Genomic DNA, 16,638 nt, shown 5'->3' with positions numbered 1-16,638 from the left:
TTTTTTCGGATACGAATTCGAATATGGATGTATCCGAATCAATAAGTATCAGTTGACAGCCGTCGCTATAACCAAATGTTCAACTCTGTGAGTTGGGGGGCGTTCAATGGAAAACTTTTTAGCAAACTTTTTGGCAAAACATTTTTCAAAACATGGGTTAGAGGTTTTGGAATGGGCTGATTTTTGGTGAGGAAGATCTCTACGGTAAGGAGATCATCCTCACCAAAAATCAGCCCATTCCAAAACTTCTAGCCTCAATTTACAAGTTGAAAAATCGTGGACCATCCATTTTTTGTAAATCATTTTTGATGGGGTTAGAAGTTTTGGAATGGGCTGATTTTTGGTGATGATGATTTCCTCATCGAGGAAATCATCATCACCAAAAATCAGCCCATTCCAAAACTTCTAACCCATGTTTTGAAAAATGTTTTGCCAAAAAGTTTGCTAAAAAGTTTGCCCTTGAACGCTACCCCCGTGAGTTATGAATTATAACATCAAACACTATTTCTAAAACCCTACCGTAAACCCCACCAAAAACTCCCTCCCTCCTAGTCTTGCTCGAGAGAATAGAAACCTCTCTCTCTCTCTCTCAGACTGAGCACAATAATGAAGTCTCTAATACCCGAAACAGCTCAGAAACTTTTCACAGCCGAAACGCTTCGAACTGCAGCCGAACAATCTGAAGGAATCCACATCATTCCTCTCCGACTTCGCAGAGCCATCAAGAAATTCCTTCGAGGTTTTTCTCTAATTCTCTTTCTATCATCATTTTGAATCTCTTTGGTTCCGCAAAGCTAAAAAATTTGATTTTCTTTTCCTTTGGAATTTGAATTCGATTCACAAATCAAGTGAAACCCAACATGAAGAGAAAGGTTTTGAGCTTATCTGAATCCTTCAGTGAAATCAAGGACGTTAATCTCCAACTCTGTGCCTCAACTTCAAGGGAGCTAGTTGTTTGAAGTCCATGGAACGATCTAAGAGATGGAAGATCAAGAGTGCTTATGGTGACATTGGGCTCAAGTACAGAGACGACGAGTGCGTAGCTTACGTATCCTCTCGAATGCCTGCTGTCTACTCTGCTTGTCACAGAGTCCTCAAAGAAGTAAAACCCTAGTGAAAAATGTTTAACTATGTTTGCAAGGTATGGTACCACTTTCTTAATTTATTTGGGGTGGTGGGGTGTTTGCCTAACTCGATCAAGATTTTAATGGAGAGTTGGGTCCATTGGGGGACGTTTTTCACCAAGGCATAGCGGACTCTTTGGGATTTAGTGCCTTTTGCAGTGTGTTGGTCGATTTGGAGGGAGAGAAATCAACGTGTGTTTGAGAATAAAGCTAAGGAAGAGCACGAGGTGGTTATGGAGGTTTTAGTGCTATTCTTTTGGTGCAAAAGGTTTAAAGAGTTTAGGGGCATTTTCTTTGAAGACTTCTTAGTTTGGTGGGAGAGGATTTGTAATGTGGATATGGAGTAATTTCTTTTGTGTTTTTCGACGGCTTTCCTTTTGGTAGGTTTTTATTTCTTTCCTTTGATTGGTCTTCTCGACCTCCGTTTTTGGTATATGAAATTATCTTTATCTATCAAAAAAAAAAATCCAACTGTGCTAATTGGTGTTTATTGTTTGTTGTTACAACCTGAAGTCCTATGTACTTGGAGAGGTACCATCACTCAAAGACAGATTTACCATTGTCCGCCAGCTTTGGGATTTAACTCGAGATGTCCTGGTATGGTCTCGAGGTTCAATGTGGGTGATGTTGATATTTTTATTTCGTTTTTACCAATTTCTTTATTTGCATTTTAATGTAAATGATACATGCTATATTCATAGGAAAATATGGGAAATGTTCATATACTACTTATCTTGTTTCGGTGTCTATTTTGATTACTTTTTGAAGTTTTTCATCATTTTATGGTGCTACTATGTTTACATGCTTCATTTTCCTTTCTTCATGGATGTTGAATCAAACCATATAATTATTACACATTAACCATTATATAGGTGTTGTACATGCATATTTCCGTTCCCTCACTAATGTTTACTTGATTCATTTTCTTTTAATCATGGAGGTCGAATCAAATCATATAATTATCACACTTTAACCATTATATAGGTGCTGCAAATGCATATTTCTGTTCCCTCACTATTACTCAGCACATCTGAGTTTGGTGTCTCCTTGCATTGAAATGGATTGCTCTTTTACTGCTTCCCCCTGCCCCCTCCAAAATATAAATAAAGGTAATCTGGGATTTTCTGAAGGACTTGAATCAGTAGTTCATTAGTCTGATAAAAATTCAAAGGCTCACCAAATCGGATTTCTGGTTTCTTTCCAATCTTAGCTTGTTAAAAGAAATGAACATGGCATTAGGAAGTTCTACATGGCTTTTTGTGTAAAGTCTTGTATCTTAAGAAACCCTTGGAACATTTGCGAAAATTACGAGCCCACTTGATGTTGTATCTTGTATCTAACATCTGATTTTAAGGAACTCTCTATGAACAGTTTCATATGCTTCAGTTCATTTATTTTCTTCTTTGGAGGTTCAATGTTGTAATTCATGATGATGGGATGCTTATGGTTCCGGTAGGAATTTTGTGGGTGATCTGTTCTCGATTAATTTTCTGAATAGGATGTCGTGTCTGGAACAGGTTTTGGTTGAACCCGGAACACCACATGGATCTAGGATCATATCTCAAATGTGATCTCATATTTTGTGGATGGAGAAAAGGGTAGGCCTATTGTTTCCAATCATAACTTTGATTTACGTTAAGATCTCTTCCACTGAGGATGCTTAATCGATACTTTATAGGAAGTCACAATGCTTTTACCGATAAAAAAAGGAAGCCACCATGTTTTTATCTATACTTCTTTTAGTGCCCTTTCTATGTGTATACTAATTGAATGTTCATTGCTTTCAAGAAATGCTGTAAATTTGATAATTCAGCTAACGAGGCTTCGAAGGACTTAGTGACTATAAAACATGGTGCATTTGTGATTGCTCCTGTGAGTTGCATAGTTTCAACTTATTCCTCCCTTCTTTTCATTAATTTTCTTGAAGCTGCATTGTTTTTACAGAGAGTTCTTGTTGCAGTGTCCTCATGATGGACCCTGTCCTTTAGAAAATGCTGGAAAATATTGTCATTTTGTTCAACGGTTAGAGAGGACGTCATCACAGCGTGCATACAAAGTGAGTTCCTCTCTAAGCTATGTTTTAAGTCAGTTTTGTGTTCATGAAAGAAAAAAAAATCTCTTGTTAGTTTTTTAATGTGACATGGAGAAGTATCATAATTTTCTAATGTCACCAACTTTATTATATTTTCTTGCACAATGTTCCTGAAATCTTTGTGAAGTTTTCATGGGATCTAAAGTCCAGAAATTATAATCCTGTGCATTGTAGTTGAAATATTTTCTTTTCTTTTTGTGAAAAGGCAATTGGTCATTTATGTTACTTTTTCTTTTGACCATGTTATTTTATAGAAATCCAAGGGTGGACCTTTACGTGGTTTCGAGGACAAGAAATTTTCCTTTGTTGCTTTGAGAAAAGGGCAACAGCCAAGGCAAGTATCCCTCACTGAAATTCATTATTCGGATTTAGTAGCTAGCATTGTTGTCTTCATCTCATGATAAGATCAATGTACTATGCCTAAGACATATGGAGTGTTGTTCTCATGTCCTAGGTTCAAAATCACCCTTTGAACCCAACTTCACCTTGCTAACCACTAACCGTTACCTATAAAAAGGAAGAAGATCAATATATTATGAAAAACTTCAATTTCGTATAGCATATAACTAAGGAAGATATATTGACCATTCTTTTTGCATTTTGCGAACTTGGTCTTTTATTTTTACCTTGCATGTTATTCTTTTATTTGGGTTCTATTGATTGCTATTACTTGTGGTTTGTATGTGCAAGTGTCATCTAACAAATTTAAGTTCATTGCTAAGTAGCACGACAATGTGAAACAAAAGTAGGATATCTTTTGAAATAGTTTGTTTATACATAACTGTAATTAGAGCACTAATTTGAATTACTCATTTTTCGAAGTTTTGATAGAAAGAAGACCACAGTGGAAATTTGGTCCAAGACAGTGAGGGAAGATAAGAAAATATGGGGGGTTTAGGGAATTTGATTTAGGATTGGGTGAACCCAAAAGGTAAAATGAAAATTTTATTTCAATGATTGTAGGTATGACCACAATCCCAATGCAAATGATTAAAGATTTGTAGGATAAGGAAAGTATTAAGGGTTAAAGATTGGGAAAAGAGATTAATAAAATTAGGGTTCAAGAAAATGGGGAAAGGATTAAGGGTAGATTTGTAGGTTTTAATAATCAAGAATCAAGAATAAGGAACTAACAAAAAATCAAGAAAAACAAAAGAATAGAAAAGAGAAATAAAAATTAGAAGAAAATAATGTTATTTGGTCTCATTCCAAAATGGCCTCACACCACACTTATTGTTGAGAAGATCAAGCTCAAGCTTTCTTTTTGTTCATCATTCTTCATTCATCAAATAATTACAAATTTTCCATCGGAATCATTGACCGTTGATTTGATTTGCATTCCGCATTAAAATTCCAGGAAAATTTTAAATTATTTGGCATGATAGTGTCTTTAGTGGTCCTTCCTTTTTGGAAAAATCCTACTTGGTGGTGGGACACAGTTTTGGAGAGTATTCCAACTTAGGTTCAACTATTTTCTACTTTTTATTTTTCTGCTGCATAAAATACTAGCTTTTTATTGTGTGATAATTCAACAGTACATTAGTTGAAATTAACTGTAGGAGCATGCTCAAAGTTATGGGACCATTTACCACTCAATGGATTGAACAGTAGGAATTGATGATCCAGCCGTTCATATTCACATTTTTAATGCTAGATCTGTTAGTATATTTTTGACAAGATGAAATGAGGTGTCAACCAAAATTAAAGACTCTCAGAGGTGCTGAGTTTGTGCATTACTGGACAACACACTAGATTCAAGACGATAATGTGTAGTCTGCAATGTACAATAAGGTTTATGCACTGGGATACATGTAAACAGCACATTGGCATCTCATGTGGAACTACGTCTTCGATATATTCTCTGCTGGAACTACTTCTGAATATGTTCTATGTTGCTGTTCATCATCCCCGAACCACACTAAATGCACTTGTGAACCCAAATCCAGATGTAAGGATCATCTGCCATCCATGAACCGGTTCTTATTTTCTGACTCCTTTATCACATACATGGATTTTCTACTTCAATCCTTGAACCCTTTTCCAGGAATAAGGAAAGGAACCATGTCCGTGTTCATGTAATTTACCACAACTTCTGAATATGTTCTATTTTGCTGTTCATCATCCCCGAACCACACTAAATGCACTTGTGAACCCAAATCCAGATATATGTAAGGATCATCTGCCATCCATGAACCGGTTCTTATTTTCTGACTCCTTTATCACATACATGGATTTTCTACTTCAATCCTTGAACCCTTTTCCAGGAATAAGGTAAAGAACCGTGTCCGTGTTCATGTAATTTACCACAACTTGGAGCATTGAGACCCACCATTCCAGATGGCTGAGAAAACTGTACAGTTTCTTGAATTTTCAAACATTTGTTATTGTATCTTCCATTTACCTTTAGTTTCATGTACTGTGACCTTGGGATTATGGCTTCAGTAAGAAATTTACTTCCAACAGTTCATAGACTTCAACCAGGACGATACTGGGTTCAAATATTCATCTTTAGTTGGTAGCATTACCGGCTTCATCTGATGATAAGAGTGATATTCTATGATAAGCATCAGCCATACATAAGGATTTTCTTCTATTTGAACCATTCCTTGTTTGGACAATTTTTTTTCCCTCGCTTATTAATTGTTTGGGTATCAATTGTTGTGCTATTACGCTGGTGGTTTGTATATGGAATGCCATCAAACAAATTCCAGTTAGTTGCTAAGTAACATGCGAATGTGAGACAAGAAGTAGGGTATCTTATGAAATAAGATAGGTTTATCCATAATTAGCACCAAGTTGAACTACCCATTTTCCAAACTTGTGATGGAAAGAAGGCCACAAATTGGAATTTCAGCAAAATTTGAAATAATTATGCATGGTGTTGTCTTCAGCAGTGCTTTTCCTTTTGGGAAGAATCCTTCTTGGGGGTGGGCCCGCAAGTGGGAGAGAATTCCAACTGAGCTCCAACTATTTTCTGCCTTTATGTTTCTGTTTCATGAAGTAGTAGTATTATAAAGAGTGATACTTGCAGGCCCCGTACTTAGTATGTAAAGGACTCTGCAGATGTGCAGAGATTGTGGTATACACGTGTGTCCTGAACCATGCTCGTACACTATCATACTTACACATGTCTTTTGATGGCTTTGGGTGGTATATTTGAACAGGGGACCTTGGCCACTCAATGGTATGAAATTCGAGACTTTGAAGGAACAACATGCCAAACGGAATCCTGAAGATCTTGAGATTGACTATGGTATGCACCTATTTCATGTTGGTGCCCACTTTTCTCTGGAAACTGTCAATATCTCTATGTTTTTTTTCACTTAACATGCAAATTCTGTAGTTCATACTTCATAGTTAAATAGCAAGTCTAGTGGGAAAAGAGAGTTTATATTACCTCACCAATCTTTTATATATTACACTCCAATTATTATTCATAGAAGATAGTAAACACAAAACTAATTAGTGATATTCTATCGATATTTATAGTGGACTTTGTTTTGACCTTGATCAGAGGACCAATTCAAGTTTGAGGATGAGCTTCTTCCTTACGAAGGGGATCCAGTTTCCTATAATTCTGATGTTACGGAAACAGATGCCATGGAAGAGGACGAAGAAATACAAGAGGAAGAACCTGCCGATCTTGGAAGTGGTTGGGGTCGAATTCTCTTCACTCCTGTTAGGAGGGGCAAGCAGGTAACAATGGATATATGTTGGTTGACTAAAACTGATGGCTCTGAGGGATCATTTGATCGTGTGGTCGGCACTCAGTCTAAGAGTCCTACCCTACACTGGCAAGCTTGTAAGTCCCTCTGGGGGGACTTGTGGCCCTTCTAAGGGATCCCTCGACCAATCTGCCTTTACAGCTTCGTGGGTATTTGAATGGAATGTAAAATCAAAGTTAAATTCTATATCAATCCTGTTGTTATTATGCAGTGATAATACCATTTTTGTATATTTTCAAATAAATATTTGATTAAGTAATTGTTATTGTTGCTGATTACTTGGGGCCTGTTTGGATACCAGGAGCAGAACTACTCTTCCAAAGAACAGGAGTTGAAGTACTCTATGGAGGAGCTGGAAAAGTAATTCTGTGCAGAAAGGGTGTTTGGCAATCAACTCTGTGAAGTACTGGCAGAAGTACTTTTGTGCTGGAAGTCTGTTTGGGAACCATACTGACTTCTCATGACTTCTAAAAAAAAGACCAGAACACCCTTATATTATACTAGTTACTGTTTTTTATCTTTTAGTGTCATAATATGCCTTCAAACTATACTGTTTTTGACATTTTAATTATAAATATTAATATAATATAATATATAAATATTAATATAATATAATATAATTTTTTAAATATTAAATATTAATATAATATGTTTAAATCTATTATACTCAAAATTTTAAAAAAAAAATTGATAGACTGTCTTTTAGTGTCATAATATACCTTAAACTATACTGTTTTTGACCTTTTAACTATAAATATTAATATAATATAATATAATAAATATTAATATAATATAATATAATATTTTAAATATTAAATATTAATATAATGTGTTTAAATCTATTATACTCAAAATTTTAAAAAAAAAATTGACTGACTGTCTTTTAGTGTCATAATATGCCTTCAAACTATATTGTTTTTGACATTTTAACTATAAATATTAATATAATATAATATAATAAATATTAATATAATATAATATAATATAATATTTTAAATATTAAATATTAATATAATGTGTTTAAATCCATTATACTCAAAATTTTAAAAAAAATTGACTGACTGTCTTTTAGTGTCATAATATGCCTTCAAACTATATTATTTTTGACATTTTAACTATAAATATTTTAAATATTAATATAATATAATATAATAATTTAAATATTAAATATTAAGATAATGTGTTTAACTATAAATATTAATATAATATAATATAATAAATATTAATATAATATAATATAATAAATATTAATATAATGTGTTTAAATCCATTATACTCAAAATAAAAAATAAAAATTAATATTAATAAATGTTTCTTTCATTTGATTTAAGGGCAAATGAATTAGGAATATTTTCATAGAAAATTAATAAAGTTAAGGGTATTTTGGTAAAACGATCCATTAAATTTTGACTCCCCGCAAGATGAGTTTTGAGAAATAGGTTTTCTCGACTTCTTCACAAAGAGTAATTTCTTGTTCTTGCGCGGAGTAACTCTTCGAAGGAGTTGTTTATCCAAACGCATCCAAACGATTTCTAACTCCTCGCAAGAGTCAGAAGTAGTCGAGGAGTCCTATCCAAACGCCTACTTGGTATTTCAATTGTTCTTTGAAAGAATAAACTTTCTACTATTTTTGAATAGAAGATTAAATTTTATAGTTGTCATAATTATGGAATGCTCTCTTTAGATCAACTTGCACTAAGAGGCAATATTTCCTCATGATTTGACAAAAAAATGCTGCCTCCATCCCATACTACATGTGTTGATTCTTAAATTATTGAATGCTATCTCCCAATAGAAATTAGCCACGTGGCAAAATGCCTTTTTTTTTTTGCCTCCCCCCGCCCCCCAATTTAGTAGAGGGTAAAAGTAAGGGACACAAGTAAATTGAAGCAAGGCTCTGTGAAACTCTGATTTTTGCAAAATCTCAGCAATTTATAGTGAGGACCAACTAGTTGCACTCCACTCACAACTAATTACACTCCATCATTTAAGAATTTCCATTTGGATGATTGTGCTCCTAAAATAAAAAATAAAAAATATGGCACTCTGTGGTTAGTTATTTATTTATTATTAATATATATATTCTTCAATCATACATTATTGTCACCTTTGCTGATTCAACAATTGTTGTAAGAAATACTTAGTTATATTGCAAATATGTTAAATTATATATATATTTGTTTAAAAGCTTATTTATTAATATAAAGATTTCTAGGGTAATATTTGAAATAGAGAAAATAACCCCATTTCAAGATTTGAATCATAAATACAAATGAACAATTATTGAAGGCATTAGAGAGAAAAGTGATAAAGCAACTAATCTCTTGAGGATGCAAAGGATGTAATTATTTTCCTATATTAGATTCTAGTCAACTCTTCCTTCCTTCGCTTGTAAGAAAATAAAATAACATCATTGATGATCAAAGGTTTATCTCAAACAACTAGGATTGGCTACGCCAATCTTTTTTCTCCATTCAATTATGCTTAGAATGCACCTTTTATTATTAAATATGAGTTTATATCTAAATATGAGTTTATATCTGTGTATGTATATATAGGGTAGCGTTCAATGGCTAACTTTTTGGCAAAACATGAGTTAGAAGTTTTGGAATGGGCTGATTTTTGGTGAGGATGATCTCTACAGTGAGGAGATCATCCTCACCAAAAATCATCCCATTCCAAAACTTCTAACCCATGTTTACAATTTGAAAAATCGTGGACTGTCCATTTTTTGTAAACTGTTTTTGATGGGGTTAGAAGTTTTGGAATGGGCTGATTTTTTGTGATGATGATCTCCTCACCGTAGAGATCATCCTCACCAAAAATCAGCCCATTCCAAAACTTCTAACTCATGTTTTGAAAAATGTTTTACCAAAAAGTTTGCTAAAAAGTTTGCCATTGAACGTGACCCATATATATATATATAGGGTCCCGTTCGCCACCCTTAGTTTTACCACACACTTTAACAAACGCGTTTTGTCTTACATGGGTTAGAAGTTTCGGAATGAGCTGATTTTTGGTAAGGATGATCTCTATGGTGAGGAGATCATCCTCACCAAAAATCAGCTCATTCCGAAACTTCTAACCCATGTAAGACAAAACGCGTTTGTTAAAGTGTGTGGTAAAACTAAGGGTGGCGAACGGGACCCTATATATATATATATATATATCTAGGGAAATGTTCAACACCCTAAGTTTTACCCTACACTTTAACAAACTTGTTTTGTCTTAAATGAGTTAGAAGTTTTGAAATGGGCTGATTTTTGGTGAGAATGATCTCTATGATTAGAAGATCATCCTCACCAAAAACAACCCATTCCTAAATTTTTAGTCCCATGTTTACAAGTTGAAAAATCGTGGACCGTTAAGTTTTTGAATAAGCTGATTTTTGGTGAGGATGATCTCCTCACCATAGAGATCATCCTCATCAAAAATCAGCCTATTCCAAAACTTCTAACCCATGTAGGACAAAACATGTTTGTTAAAGTGTAGGGTAAAACTTAGGGTGGGGAACGGGACCCTATATATATATATATATATATATATATATGGATCAGGTTCAACGACAACCATTTCAACACACATATAGACAACGTGTTTTGTCTTATATGGGCAAAAATGTTGGAATGGACTGATTTTTTGTGAGGATGATCTCTGTGGTGAGGAGATTATCCTTGCAAAAATCAGCTCATTCCAAAACTTCTAACCCCATCAAAATTGATTTACAAAAAATGGACGGTCCACGATTTTTCAACGTGTAAACATGGGGCTAAACATTTCGGAATGGGCTGATTTTTGGGGAGGATGATCTTCTAATCATAGAGATCATCCTCACCAAAAATCAACTCATTCCAAAACTTCTAACCCATGTAGGACAAAAAACGTTTGTTAAAGTGTGTGGTAAAACTTAGGGTGCTGAACATTTCCCATATATATATATATAGGGAAATGTTCAACACCCTAAGTTTTACCTTACACTATAACAAACGTGTTTTGTCTTAAATGAGTTAGAAGTTTTGAAATGGGCTGATTTTTGGTGAGAATGATCTCTATGATTAGAAGATCATCCTCACCATCATTCTCACCAAAAACAGCCCATTCCTAAATTTTTAGTCCCATGTTTACAAGTTGAAAAATCGTGGACCGTTAAGTTTTGGAATAAGCTGATTTTTGGTGAGGATGATCTCCTCACCATAGAGATCATCCTCACCAAAAATCAGCCTATTCCAAAACTTCTAACCCATGTAGGACAAAACATGTTTGTTAAAGTGTAGGGTAAAACTTAGGGTGGGGAACGGGACCCTATATATATATATATAGGTCAAGATCCGTAGACAATATTCTAGCATCGTTCTAGACAACGTATTTTGTCTTATATGGACAAAACAGTTTGGAATGGGCTGATTTTTTGTGAGGATGATCTTTATGGCGAGTAGATCATCCGCACAAAAAATCAACTGATTCTAAAACTTCTAACCCTATGAAAAGTGGTTACAAACCAACGGTTAAAATGAATGATCCACTATTCTTTTACTTGTAAATTAAGACTAGCAATTTCAAAATGGATTGATTTTTTGCAAGGATGATCCCCTCACCATAGAGATCATCCTCACAAAAAATTAACTCATTTTGAACTGTTTTGCCCATATAAGATAGAACACATTGTCTATAATGTTGTATACGGATCTTGACCCTATATATATAGGAAAATGTTTGGCATCCTATTATTTGCCTTACGTGTTTTGTCCTACATGGGTTAAAAGTTTTGGAATGAGCTGATTTTTTGTGGGGATGATCTCTATAATGAAAAGATCCTCCTCACCAAAACTCAGCTCATTCCCAAATTTTTAGCCCCATGTTTATAAGTTGAAGAATCGTGGACTATCCATTTTTTATAAACTATTTTTAATGAGGTTAGAAGTTTTGGAATGAGCTGATTTTTTGTGAGGATGATCTCCTCACCATAGAGATCATCCTCACCAAAAATCAGCCCATTCCAAAACTTCTAACCCATGTAGGATAAAACACGTAGGGTAAATGGTAGGGTGCCGAACATGGCTCGTGGGGTTAGAAGTTTCATAATGAACTAATTTTTTGTGAGGATGATCTATTGGCTATAGAGATCATCCTCACAAAATTAGTCCATTCCAAAACTTTTTAGTCATATAAAACAAAAAATTTTCTAGAATGTTGTCTAGGATTTTGTCAAAAGAACCTAGCCATGCGTATACATACATATAACCTTTATATTCTTTGTTCCTTCTAATTAGATTTTAATCGGCCATTGAAGGTGTCCAAAATGTCTCAATTGACTTTGTATTGGATTTGTTTCTACATTTTTCTAAATGCGTTCATTCCTAATTTAAGAGTTTTCGACATCATCAAAATATTCTTAATCACTAATGAAGACATTGCTCTTTCTTGTTTATGCCCAAATCATCTCAATCGTTAAAAGAAAAATATATATGATATAAATAATTAAATAAAATATCCCTCAACTTTATTTTAAATACATATTTCTTTATTTAAATTTTTCGAAAGGAAACTCAATTAAATCTTATTGGATCATTTGTCTAGCATCCCTAAGTTTTTCATGACTAGGCTCAACATTAAACTATATTTTAGAACTCCAAAACTCAACTCGACTTGGAGTTGAGTTACAGACTTGCAAGTTGACTCGAAAAACACATTCTATACGCTGCCATCCCACCATAGATTCCACTTTTCCATTACTTATGCTTCTGCTTTTGCGATTCTTAGAAGCAAAAGCCCACGACAGGCCCAAATTCCTAAATCAGGGAAGACTACATTGGTACCATATTTATTTTGTTCTTATGTAAATGTTTGTTTGAACCTCATTAATTTACCCAAAGAAGGCAAGCAAAGTGTAGACCATATATATCTGTGTTGGTTGTGATGTAGCTCTCACTTTTCATGTAAATAATAAATTTAAGTATCAGAAACATATGGTTAACTTGGTCGGCCATGCATGCATGGGTCAACGTTCTTCTTATTTTAATTTGGAGACTTTTAAAACAATATAACATGAAGAGTATCTCATCCAAATTGTCTATCAACTTTAAACAAACCAATTTTAATCAGAGATTTCGATGTTAATGGACCAAAAATGTCTTCGGTTGTTAGAATCTTAGTCATTAATTTCTAATACTAAGCCAAGCTCTTACGTTTGTATTTTGTGTTTAGTTCAACTACTCCTAGTTATGATCTGCATCTTTCTTTGCTCTACACGTATAACCTACACACCATTTTTATTTATTTTTTGGTCTTTTTTATTTTATTTTTAATATGAAAGTTGTGCCCGTGATTTAAACGATTCAGTTCAATAGTGGACCCATGATTTTCACCACCTTTCGATGTGAATTTGATCAGTTATAAGATTACTATCTTACCTACTATTATTACTACTACTACTAATAATAATAATAATAAATCAATTTTAGACCATTAAAAGTATTTTAGGCTGGTGTTTGATCATAAGTTAAATTTTGAACTTTTGTAAAAATCTTAAGCTGCATTATGTTTTAGTAAAAAATGTCATTGATCGTTTAATTTAATGATTAAAATACCCTCAATGTATCCTAGAGTTCTAATAAACTAATGTCAAGAGAAGCTGTTTGTTCACCAAAGCCCCATGACTTCTCTAGAACCCCACACTAATATTGCAATGGTTGTCTTACATAGAAGTGTTTAACCCCAAAAAAAAAAAAGTCTTATAGAAGTGATTCTATAGAAGCAGTTAGATTGTAAGCAATACTAATTAACCCAAATGAGGCCTCAATTGACCTTAAAAAGTTGTGAGATAATGCTTTTATCACGATGATGGCCAATGGATTACTGGTCAGGATTAAGATGACCCATTATGATATAGCTCATTTCCAAACCCAAGCAATTAATTACCACACTTAATTAGCCTTTATTTTATGTTCAATGTCATCAATGCACCCTAACCTCTTCAATGCATGCTTGACCCTACAACTCATTGATTTAGATTTTTTAATTGGTCCCACCCACACCATGTTTATTTATGAATTATAAGCAAAAGTTAACCCAATTACCATACTGATCATCCAATCCTTCATCATTAAATTTGCTTTATTTCTTTTACTAGGGTTGTTAAATCAGCGAGTTTTTTTAATTTATTTTCCTAAATAACCAAGAATGTATTAATATATAAAAACTTTACAAACCATCTAAGAATTAGTCTACCTATAGAACGGCCATGATCAAGAAGTTAGTAGGCCATGTTGTGTGTGTGTGTGTGTGTGTGTGAGAGAGAGAGAGAGGGACCAAGCTTATGATTGAGTAGTAAAAGTGTAGAAGAAAGCAAATACAAAGAGAGTCTTCTATTACTCACTTTTTTTGCTTCACGAGTGATGCAAAAGCTAATCAAATCCTTCTTTTGTTGTCTCACACTCTCACTGGTCTTGTTCTTTTCCAGTACTAAAAAACTATGACTTTGCTTCCATCTCACCTTAGCTGTTGCACACAAATACCTGTCCCCATATAACCATCAACAAAGCATTGCCATGTGTCAAGCAATTCTTTTGTGGACCCACAACCTTCATACACTATTGGATTTAAGAAATTTTGATCATGGTCTTCAAGAACCAATATTTTTCATCTGCATTTCTGGTTTCATGATGAAGAAAATAAAAATTCATATCTGACTTCCAGAAATAATTGATGAGGCTGAGTTTTTGTGTGACAGTTAATGGGTCAGTAGTTGGAAGAAGGTGTACAGAGGACATGAGGTGCTTGTGACCAACACCTCATATTTCCTCATGTATGTATCTTGCATTTTACGCTATATCAAATATTAAAATCTTATTAAAATATCTTTACGTGGTCAGAGCATTAGAGAGAGAGAGAGAGAGAGAGAGTTGTTGTGGTGGGGTTTGAAACATGGAGGAGCTTAGAACATGTAGGTCCAATTTTTTTAGTCAAAAGATATAATTCATGGTGAAAGCAGTGAAATGTTTATGAAAGAAAAGGATGTTTTCCTTTTTAGGGAAAATTAGTCAAATACACCTTTGTGTGGAGGAACTTCTTTCTGCATCCACCTTCACCTTTGGAAACTTTTTCTTTCTTAATGTCCCTCACCTAAACAAAAGTTTTAGAATACCACTTTTTCACCTCTTTTATGTACCTGAGTTTTTCGATGACCATTGTGATCTATTCCGATGATTTGTAACAATATGAATCACGAATAGAGAATAATATATTTATAATTTCAAAATTTTAAATGTAACTTTCAATCTAGTTTGATGCATAACAAGTAAAAAAATGACATACTCAACATTTAGAATCTTTGGACCTTATTTTGATATCACCTCTGAAGTTTGAAAATTAAAAATCAGATTTTAGAAGTTTCATTCAACGTCTCCCATTACTGTTTCAAAACTTCTGGATTTTGATTTTTAAATCTAAAATCTGAAATCTAAAACGAAACAAATGAAAATAAAGCTTTTGAAGTCTTCATTTAGATTTTAGAAATGTTACCAAACACACACTTAATCGTTATTCATTGTCACAAATTGTCAAATTAGATACGTTAAAAGAGGTGAGTAAAAAAATAAATAAAAAATTAATACTTCACTTTTGTTATGTTGAGGGGCATTAAGTCAGAAGAGGTTTACTAAACCCTAAAGGAAGGGGGAGATCTAAAAAGAAGAGGTTTACTAAACCCTAAAGGAAGGGAGAGATAAAAAAAGAAGTCCTTCATGTGGGTGCTTTAAGTAATTTTCCTTAACTTGCTCATCATATAGATAAATTTGGTAAATTTCACAAGCCTACTCAAGATTTAATATTTGGACTTACCTCCTTAACCATTAAATTTGACATGAAATGATAAATTTAATCATATTTTTATATTTATTTTTGTAGATACCATTGATCAGATTGTGATTGGATCGGTGTTTGATTTGGAGCCGTTCCATTGAGTTTTAAACAATATATGAAGTCATTATTTAAGCTTTGGACCAAATTCTGATCATAGAAAATTGGTTTGCTCTGGATAGGATCAAATTTGATCTGAATTAAAACATATTTGACATACCTCAAATATTTAAATAAAATATACAATATAACTACTTAATTTGTTTTCTCATATACCATCCCAATTGGTGCAAGCTTCATCAAGAATAGTTAAGATTCCAAATATATATACTAGTTCTACCTCATATTGATAAAATCATAATTTTTTCGGATGTGAACTATTCATCAACTAAATCATCTAATTCATTGAGTCGTGTAGATTCAAATGATCCAAAAGGTATTTGTTTGGCATAAAAAATAAAATTGAACTTTTAATGGAAATATTTTGTGAAAGTGCTCTCTTTGCCTATGTGTTGTGGCCTGTCCAATTTTTTGATTCTTGTCTGATTCCCAATCCTCAATTCATAACCTAAGTTAATTGGTCAATACATATCGACAGACAGCCCGATCCCACGTATATAAATTATGGTTAAAATTTTCTTCTATTAATTCTTGTTAAAAAGTTATTGTGAGAGGAATCCATTTCTATTTTTTTTTTTTTTTTTTTAATGGCAAAGTAGAGAGGGGTAAGTGAAAAAAAGAAAAGAAAAGAAAAGAACTAGTGAGAAAAAGAGAGAGGAATGCTACAAGTTTCCCCACACATATTGGTCACATTGAATTAGTCACGCTTCCAACATCTTAT

At 33.5% G+C, this 16,638-nt stretch overlaps 1 pseudogene across 1 annotated transcript; it reads left to right on the top strand.

Annotated features, from left to right (window-relative positions):
• The first annotated feature begins 481 nt into the window (after nucleotides 1–481).
• Nucleotides 482–7,224, top strand: LOC147407901 (rsm22-cox11 tandem fusion protein 2, mitochondrial-like; annotated as a pseudogene). Its single transcript, XR_015176928.1, has 8 exons — nucleotides 482–1,141; nucleotides 1,638–1,721; nucleotides 2,642–2,722; nucleotides 2,913–2,996; nucleotides 3,085–3,180; nucleotides 3,471–3,550; nucleotides 6,381–6,469; nucleotides 6,731–7,224. The product of XR_015176928.1 is annotated as a rsm22-cox11 tandem fusion protein 2, mitochondrial-like (transcript).
• The last annotated feature ends 9,414 nt before the right edge of the window (nucleotides 7,225–16,638 follow it).

The sequence above is a fragment of the Akebia trifoliata genome, chromosome 3, assembly GCF_017979445.1.
Source record: "Akebia trifoliata isolate Shusen 1 chromosome 3, ASM1797944v1, whole genome shotgun sequence".
Taxonomy (NCBI): Eukaryota; Viridiplantae; Streptophyta; class Magnoliopsida; order Ranunculales; family Lardizabalaceae; genus Akebia; species Akebia trifoliata.
This window is presented reverse-complemented; position numbering and strand designations above follow the sequence as displayed.